Here is a 7,069-nt window from a genome sequence, read left to right on the forward strand (position 1 = left end):
TGAGCAACCAGTTCCTATTAAAATTCAGATTCCCAATCTATTCACTCAGTCCAGGCTTCTTATGTATGATGTCGCTATTATATTTCTTGAATACACTTAATGGCTCTGGCATGAATCAAATCCAATCTATGCATCTATTACACACATGCATATCAGATAGCAAATACTATTATAGTGATATTGATGTTATTTTAGATGAAGTTTTCCAACTATTTGATTATTATGATGCAAATGTTATGGAGACAGCTGGCTCCTTCCTCATTTCCAGGGAACACAGGAGGGAAGATAGAATGACATAATCAAGACGGAAATCCTCAGCAATTATTTCCAGTGGGTGGAGGTGATGTCTGAAGAACAAAAGAGAACCTTTATACAACAGACCCTTCATCTCTGAGCTGAAACACCTTTCAGCAGCTTCTGACCATTCCACAATTTTGTTTACCTGTCATCCACAAAGACAGCTTGTGGGCTGGGTATTTTGGAGAAAAAACCAAACCAAAACAAAACAAAAACATGTTCTACCCAAGATGATTTTCCAAGCATACTCATCAGCTTCATTTTCTTATGGACAGAATAGAGGATCAGAAGATGAGTGAAACAGAGGATTTGTAATGTACTTTAATTTCACATAGAAAGACTGTTATATAGCCAGGCATGGAGAAATTTTCCGTATATCTTAGCCTAAGTCTAAAAATAACTAGAGGGGGAAGAAACTCAGAGGCTTTTTAAAAAAATTCTAAGGCATTTGTATCATTTTAGAATATAGCACACGGACTGTGTCGATGCCAGGTATCACTAGACTATGGTGATGCCACGACCCATACCAGTCAATTCCGCGTCCCGAGGAGCTAAGACTTGGACTCTAGCAGCACTGGCCATGCAGGGCTGAGAGGTAAAAGTAGACATTTGTGTTTTCAAGCACAGGTTGCTCAGGTTTGTTGTGGCTTGAAAGACAAATGGCCTCATCCTCAGAGACCCTGTGACTCGTGGACGTTAAAGGTAAGTCCTGAGGCTGGGTTGACAGTTTTTTTAAACAGAAGCCTTCCAAAATATGTAAATCGCAGTACCTTTTTTTTTTTTTCTTCCCTAGTGTTCTCTGTATGTGTGGAAGCTTGACTAGGATTCAGTGGTGAGTGTTATTTATAGGCATGAGTCATCAGTGCCCTGAAATGGTTAACAAGCAAGCAGCTAACTTACCCAAAGTGAGGAAGCCTCTGGGGAGAATCTGGTTTCCAGATAATAATGACTCATTCTAATACTCTTTTATATAGCAAATAACACATTATAACAAATGATGTCCTCTCCCTTCACACACACACACATACACACACACAGCAGCTAGTGATAAAATAATATGGATACCATTTCTTTATCTGCTTATTGTGTGAATATTTACCAGAACCTCCAGATGTCATAAAGGCTGGAATACTTGATGGTCTATTTGCTTATGTGGCTGCATTAAAGTTGATAGTTAGAAATACAAGGGAGGTCAAAAAATTCAGCAATATTAGCTTCTACCAGAAGAGAAACAGTGACTGAAGGGCATGTTCTGTTTTGCTCACAAAGTAATATGATACACTTTACTCCCACCTGCTTCTCTGCACTCTGAATTATAGGCTCCTTTCACGCCCACCCACATGGACTCTCTGCTTAATAACTGTTCTACAGTGAATCTCTTGACTGTCCTTTATTCTATGAAATGTCATGTCATAATATTTAATGCCATTAAATTGATCCTTATATGATAAGCTGATTAGTTGTTTGAAGCCCCACTGAGAAGTAAAAGAATAAATATTAAAGTAAGTGGTTATTACTGAAATTCAGTCCTAATGAATTTTAAGCTTCAATCAGATTTTTATTTGATAGTGAGGTTACAAATGGAACATCAACAATTATTAAAAACCCAAGAAAGTGCATATTATTGAGTGATTGTTTACTATTATGTCTTTCACGTTTAAAGGGCTGATGCGACAGTGTGTCTGCTCATAACATTTCATGGTTATTAATGATGGATCCTGTGGCATAGACAGCTTGCTCTCTTTTCATTCCCAACAGTAACAGAATGGAATATAGAATGACATAAATAAAACGAAGACCCTAGGCAAATGTTTCTGTGAGGGGTCAAGAATAAAATAAAATTGAAAAATTACTCAGTATCATTTTGTCAAAGCCACAGGAGAGAAAAAGCCTGAGTTGAACTGTAGAAGGGAAGAAAACAATACAGTGCATCAAGTTTCACTTTTGCATTTGCTCTCATGAAGCATAACTAAAACGGAGTTTCAAATTACAATCAGCTCACTGTAGACTCACTAATTTACCCTCTTAAGTGCATTCAGAGAACCCTGTGCCATTTTTCAAATTCTCTCTAATTTCTTCTCTTACATGGCATTTTAATGTCTATGGCAACTCAAATTTTTTAAAGTGGTCAGGATACAAAAAACAATAAGTGAGTTTATGTAGGTTTTATGTTAAGTGTATCAATGCCTACAAAGAGAGCAAATATTAATTGATCATATATTATATAACCACGCATTGTCTTATAAGACTAGCAGACATTAACTCAGTCCTTACAAAAATTCTGTATACTTCATTTTTTTAAAATTTCTTGAGCACTAGTATGACTTTTAATCATATTGAGCATTTAATATTTTTCTAATTAGAAAATAAACCAAAAGAATGCTAAGTTATTAGCCAGAATCTAGTAAGATCACAAGTACCACCCTTAAATACTTGGGTTAGTCACAGAACATGTGGACTCATCTATTCCAGAGAACAGAATATGGCATGCCCCTTAGCACTTCCCCAGAAGTCCTTAGAATGTCATAAGCTAGAGTCAGAAATCCTTTCTTGCATTATCAGTAAGGCAAGTCACAACCACTAAGATGAGTGGAATTAGTTAGGATGACAGGATTAAAGAGGATAATTAAGACATAGAAAATCAATACCGTTTGTACAGTATTATATGGAAAAGTTCAGTATTAAAACTTCAGCTATGAACCAATGGAACAGGACATTAAAAAATAAGGGATAGAGCAGGGAATCAACCGAGGAGAAAACTTAGAAAAATGGGGAGAAAGGAGAAAAATTGTAAACATCACATTTCTGATTATAGAAAAAGTCTATTTTAGAGAGCAAAAGTAAAATACTGTTTAATCCCATTGGTACACTCAGCCATTAACTATGAGGTCATAGGTTTTTAAATTTTATTTTTCATCTTGATTTTACAACTCTCATTTGGACATTCAGATGAGTTAGTCATGCATATTATGTCATACAAACTTACATGAATTTCTTTTTTTTCTCTACTTTGAAGGCAACCCTGTTGGTATCTAAAGAGACATGTAGAACAATGTAACAATTAGAAAGTTTTTGTTACAAGTTATTAATAATTCCCTTTTTAACTCTAGCTAAAGGCATAAACACAATGTTAATGACAAGAAAACTATAATGTGATATGATGTATCACTAATATGATGGAAAATTATACTGTAAGATTTTTATATATCATTAATGGATTTAATATAATGGGATTTTCATGCAAGATCAAGCATTGTCCATAATGCCTCTGGATAAAAAGCAGTGCTATGTTTCATTCTCATAAATAGCATCATAGACACATCACACATGATCCTTGAATATGAGGGTTTATAGCCTAAACAGAAAATGTTGCAGCTTCATGATATTTAGAGTTTAAAGGTTTTTATTAGAAGCTTTATTGATTAGGTTGTGCCTCAGATTAAAAATCCCCTGTAAATTTGGAGAAGCATATGTTTATTATTATTCTATGTTTACCTGTATGTAATTTATGAATAATATTTACATGTATTTTATAAATGACACTTTCTAAAATTTTAATATTTAAGATTCAATTGATGGATTCATTTTAAGCATGATTAACAGTATGCACTTTAAAAGTAAAATTAAAGTGTTCCATTAACTTAATAGTTTTAAGAAACAATAGACATTTTATATGAAGAAAAATTAAACACATTAATTTATTACTGGGATAAGTTGAAATATCCTTTTTCTTTTTTTATCTTTTTTTAGAAATTTATTTGACAGAGAGAGTGAAAACAAGCAGGGGGAGCGGCAGGCAGAGGGAGAAACAGGCTCCCCACTGAGCAGGGAGCCCGATGCCGGACTCGATCCCAGGACTTGGGATCATGACCCGAGCCGAAAGCAGACACTTAACCAACTCAGCCACCCAAGCGCCCCAACTTCATTTCTCTTAAGGTCACTGATGTCTCTTTTTATTTGTCCTCAGTAAAACCACAGAATCATCCAAGTTACACCTTCGTCTTATGTATAATTTTTCAGTGTTGTCTTCTTCAAAGAGAGCAATATACATAATCAGAGAAAAATCCATTGGTTCCTAAGGCATCTGGCTGGAGCTCGGATACTGCAAAAGTTCACAGGGACCCACTCCAACCCTTTAATTTGCAAAGGAGTGATCTATGCAAATCTGAGTTTTATGGATCCTGAGAGACCTCTGACAACTTTTTGCAAATATCCCAGATAAACTATCAAACTCACTGGACATCCATAGGAACACCCATAAATTCCTTGTGGGTCTCTTGAGGTTCCTTCTGAATCCTGAATCCTGTAAGGATTGCTTGGTTTAGCCATTTAAGAGCTGATGAAGTTTTTGTATGGAAAAATAACATAGGTTTTATGGTGCCTATGAGGCTTCACACTACTTTCTGCAATTAGCACATACGTTGAATTAACAGAGGAGTCGATGGAAAAACTCATCTGGACTGCTCTCAGTTTATGGTTTATCTCTTCCGGGGTTGTTTTGTACCAGGGGCACCCAATTATTTAGTGTTGAAGGAGTTGCTGTATTTCTACTAGTTTTTATATCCTTAAGGGGAAATGTAACTGTGGAATGGAGGGGATGAGAATAAAAGTGAAAAGTACTAGCATGGGATTCTATTTGGTAAGGGCATGCAGAGGCTTTCAGTATTTCAAAAACAGAAGTTTCTTTCATCAGCTTTGCTCTGGCCTTTCCCCGGCCATCCACAGTAAGATGCCTGTGGACCCCTGGAATTTGTGATCCTTACGAAGACATAGTCAGAGATTGTGACTATACATATCTGTTTTTCATCCATCACTGAGCATTTATGGAGCCCTGGTCATGATCCATTCCTGCGTTTTCCAAGTTACACCTTGGAAAATATGGTAAGCCTATAAAACTCTGTGTTTTTATGTACCTTACTTCTAACCCGGAAAGGCTGAACAGTGAGTTCTTGATCTCACAAGAAGTAACATGCTACATGGAGATGGTTGTACAGTGAAAGATAATTGGAGACATGTCAGAGATCATTTCTACTCGGGGCCAATCGCAGGACCCTGAGAGGATGACCTGAGCCAAAATCAAGAGCCAGCTGCTTAACTGACTGAGCCACCCAGGCACCCCGTCAGAGATCATTTTGATAACCACTTCGGCTAATATTCAAATTTTGTGAATCCTGCTGAAATCCAGAAATGTATTCCCAGTTGGTCATAATACAATTTTATTGTCATAAATTTTACATATTTTATCACTACATTAGCATCAACTAATAATGACAATATGAATAACAGATAATGATGATAAATAATATTTATTAAACAATTAATGTATGGCAGGCAACATCCTAGACACATTATATGTATTATCACATCTAAGTCTCATTACAACCCGTGTCAACTCCATTTCAGAAAAGAAAAGTCCAGTCTTAGAGACACATGTGAATAATAACTAAGGTGGAATCTGAAGCCAGGTAATCTTATTGTAAATCCTGAACATTTTAATCATTAATTATACCACATTGCTGCTCAGCTGTTTTCTTACACCCATAATATAATTTATCCACTTGTATTTATTAAGCTTTTAAAATTTCTTTTTCATTCTTTTTTTCTTTCTTCCTTTTTTTTTCTTTAACAAGACAGAATGAAAACTCTTCAGTGGTTTATAACAGACATCTTAGCACTTCTAAACAAAAGGACTGTTTACAGTAACAAAATGTGTGGCCTTTCCAGAATTTCCTTCAAGACAAAGGAGTAATTGACAAAGATCTTGTAACTCTGTTATGCACTGTAACTCATGACCATTTCTCTTCTTTGATGTCTATAGCTCCCTTATATAAAGGGTATCAGGCCTCGGGACTCCTCTTGTTTCCATCTCTAACGTCACAAACATTCATTTGAATATTTCCTTTAAGATTTACTGTTTTTAAAATGTTTCTGAATTTATATTCCTTGTCAAGGCAAAGGGAGGAGGATTCTTTTATTTTCATGTCTGAAGATTTTTTTTATTATTTAAAGAGAGGTACATTTTGTGTCTCCAAAGCCATCAGCCTTATAAATTAATTCTTAGCGAGTTTAGTGTCAAACAAACCTCATTATATTACCTTTCTTGGGCTTGAAAGACCAACAGTTTTTATGAGAAAATAGATAAGATTTGAGAAAAAAAAGGGGGGTTACAGAATTCTCTGTAGGAATTCTCCAGATAAATTCTTCTTTAATATGTATTTCTTCATGCTGGTTCCTAAGAAAATAAAATAATGCTTCTGATAACCTAAACAAAAATAGTTTTACTCTTTATGTCTGTGTACTCTTGGCCACTGTGAGTAGTGGCCGAAGCTCAGAAGCTAAGGTCCTTGGCTAACTTGACCACTTCACACCTTGCCTAGGGCATGGCTGTGAACCTGAACCTGACCCTGGTGCCCTCCGTCCCTCACAAACTTCACTTGTTCTGAACTGTTTTCTGCGATTCTTACATTCATTATTTTCAAATTCCTAGCAACTAATAATTTCTCACTTCTTTCCTTCCCCCCAAAGTACTTTTCCACATGATTTAAAATCAACTTATTTTATTTTCTTCCTTTTCTTTTTTTAAATTTTGAAATCTTTCTTATGAAAGCATCACTTAATTGTATCAAAAGAATATTCAGATGTCAGCAGGTAAGTGGTCTGTTGTTAATGAGTATTCCATATAAACGTGTGCTAGTGTTTGCATTCTGACAGGTCAAGTCCTATGCCTACACACTCACAAACACTTACTGAAAATACTGTTGCTTTGGAGTGA

At 35.6% G+C, this 7,069-nt stretch overlaps 1 long non-coding RNA gene across 1 annotated transcript; it reads left to right on the forward strand.

Moving 5' to 3' along the window:
- The first annotated feature begins 761 nt into the window (after positions 1 to 761).
- Positions 762 to 6,541, forward strand: LOC118532028 (uncharacterized). Its single transcript, XR_013440890.1, has 3 exons — positions 762 to 999; positions 1,091 to 1,129; positions 4,048 to 6,541. It is a non-coding gene; the product is annotated as an uncharacterized LOC118532028 (long non-coding RNA).
- The last annotated feature ends 528 nt before the right edge of the window (positions 6,542 to 7,069 follow it).

This window comes from Halichoerus grypus, chromosome 9 (genome assembly GCF_964656455.1).
Source record: "Halichoerus grypus chromosome 9, mHalGry1.hap1.1, whole genome shotgun sequence".
NCBI classification, from domain to species: domain Eukaryota; kingdom Metazoa; phylum Chordata; class Mammalia; order Carnivora; family Phocidae; genus Halichoerus; species Halichoerus grypus.